This window comes from Gigantopelta aegis, chromosome 3 (assembly GCF_016097555.1).
Source record: "Gigantopelta aegis isolate Gae_Host chromosome 3, Gae_host_genome, whole genome shotgun sequence".
Lineage (NCBI taxonomy): Eukaryota > Metazoa > Mollusca > Gastropoda > Neomphalida > Peltospiridae > Gigantopelta > Gigantopelta aegis.
Window position 1 is genome coordinate 19763791 of NC_054701.1, and position 2963 is coordinate 19766753.

Sequence of the window (2963 nt, forward strand, 5' to 3'; positions counted from 1 at the left end):
TGTTGTGTCTCTGTGTTCTACTATAAAATATTGATTGTTAATGCTGTTATATGATGCAGTATTTAATAAACTATTGTTTTATAAAATATGGAATATATATTATTGTTGTTTTGCATTAAAAGGGACAAATGTCCGGGGGGCAAATGACCTATGGGATAAATGTCCGGGGTGGGGGTGGGGGGTGTCAAATGTCCGGAGGGGGGGGGGGGGGGTCAAATGACATGGACCCGTTTTGTCTATTTGTCAAATCAAGGTTTACTTTAAAACTGTCCAAAGTAATTGATGCGACGTTCATTTGCACCAATGAATGATTTCGCAATCTCTCACAAGTCGAGATCATCTGCAAGATTGTGATGAACATTCATTATAACAACGTTGTTCAAGCTTTGTTCTGTGATTGAGTTCCTCAGGTATGTTTTAAGACGCCTGAGAGCAGAAAATGATCGCTCTGCTGTGGCCATTCCCAGTCTGGAACTCCACGCAGTAAGACGTGTTTGTTTCGCTTGTGCACACTGCACGTGCTTTCGTGTGCTCGACTTGGGGGTCCTTCATTTCGTTGTTTTTGTCAGCGAAATAAAGTTTTCTACTGGGATGTATGCGGCCATTGGAACTGATTGAACGCTGGAACGCTTCTCGTTTCGACAGCCTGCACCACCAGGTTGGATTCTTTTTTAGCGAGATTCCTTGCCTTCGCGTCATTTCTCCGTCTGACTGTCGACTTGTTTTTTTTCGTGACTCGTATGACGGCCATTCTGCAGAACGCCACGGTTGTTCGCGTTTAGTCTCTACATGTCCGAACCTGTCCTAGCAGCACTGGAAGATTGACCGCCCCACTCTAAGAAGAAATAGGAAGCGGGGTCAGCCCCTACTACTCTTTTTCTAGATTTTACCTTGCTTTATAGATACCATCTCGTATCCTCCGGAGTCGTGCCCATCCGCACCACTATACCAACCCATGACGACTGGACTATACCCTAGTCTGATACTCTCTCTCGTTCAGACGGATCCGGCTTCTCAAGATCTGTATTTCAGCACAGCACTACACCTTCAACGTCTATCGACTGTCAATCTAGGGGTTTTCTTCACGGGATGCAACCCATCTCGTCCCTTTAAGCTGTGCACCCAAATGGCCTTAACGAGGCCACTCGCGTGGACATATCGATCGGACTTTAAACTTTTAAATCTGCGTTCAAAATTTTATGTCGAAATTACTTTTTTTTTAAATATTATTAAATAGTCCGATCCTCTCTTCTTTCTCTTATTTAATTTTGGACTGTCCTTCTAAAATGCTCCAAATTATGTAAATATTCGGCCGAGCAGTCAATTTTTTTTTTTTTTTGAATTGTAACCTTTTATTTTTATTTTATTTATTCTATTAACTTTTTTACTAATTGCTATTTTCAAAATTCTGCCCATTTTCAACCCCCTCCATCCCGAGTCAGGCCACCGATCTTATCGGAGGTCGGACTCGGGATGGGCGTGTTCGAAACCCTAGCGGTATATGGGCACGTTAAACTAGTTATCATCATCATCATCATCTGCTGTGGCACTGGCGACTGGGGTGGTAAGGTAAACGTAAAGTAGTTTTTTTTCAGCTCCCTGAACATAAAACGTCCAGTCTTGACGTCTCGTAGCATGGAGACCAGCGTCCACACAGATGTCACCTTCTTCAGAGCTCCATAAGGTCAGATCGAGTTTCTCGTGCTGTGTTGATGAAGTCAGGGAGACATTTCAGTTCAAATGCAAGCTTTTTCAAGTCGATATCAGTTTTGTACATTTCGAGAATCGTTTGGATTTCGGTATCGACTGTGTGGTCACGTTGGTTTGCAGCAGACATCAACAACTGCTCCATTGCTACAGGGATATCGGTGGAATTTTGGCTGAATCTCTGGTTAATTTTCTCGATTATGGGATCAAATACTTCAAAGTATACTGATCGGTAATACACCTTGGCATCAGTAAATCTGTGAGGCCGAGGTTTAGTATCACGCGATTAAGTTAGTTATTGTTTAGAAGTGGTTGGGGGGGGGGGGGGGGGGGGGGGGGGGGGGTCCTATTATAATCAAGTCTCGACGTACTAAAACAATGTCCTAATAATATGATGAATTATAAGCTACATTCTTCTGAACTTTCGAGAAAATTGGTCGGTGTAGAAATAAAAATATTCATTCAAATGCTTACTTCTATCGCTTTTAAATTGGGGGAGGGGTCAATACATATTTCAAAGTGGGGGGGGGGCACAATATCTTATATCTGTTGTTTTAAAAAAAATATTTTGAAACATTATTTTGTAATATTTTTATACTTTTAGTCATTACTAAAAGCATGTTATTGTTAGGTTTATGATTTTGGTATTAGGGTCAAGGGTCAACATTCCTAAGAGCCAAGTGTACATGACGTCACATCATGTGTGATGTCAATGACTGCTTTAATCGGTCATCATAATCTGCCAATAGAGTGTGTGCGATGACGTCACAGTTTCTGTGTACGCAAGTCCCGGCAGCCATTTTGGAGGACAAACAAAAGAAGTATTATCATTGTTAGTGTTCAGCGAAGTAGAAAATTGATGTTATTATGTCTAAACAACTAAAATCATTACCCGTGCCTAAACCAGGTTATGTTGGTACACTGGATAGTCTATCTAGAGACCGATATTTAAGCAAAATAAGTATTATTAATAATGTCGATCCATATGAAGTGACGAAACTCGAGTGGTCCAACAGTGAGAAAAACTTTCCGAGTGTTTTGTATCCAGACATTGTAAATTACTTGATATTTACAAAAGTTTTTATACTATGGACGACATGAAACGGCATGGAAAAGTTTAGATGCTTTTAACCAGCTGACCCTGGATGGATTAGATGACGTTGCAGTTCTGCATTAAGATGGATTTCACATGTTCGAGCGAATGTAGAGTCCACCGTGTTGCATATAATCTATATATACTATAGGAGATTATACCA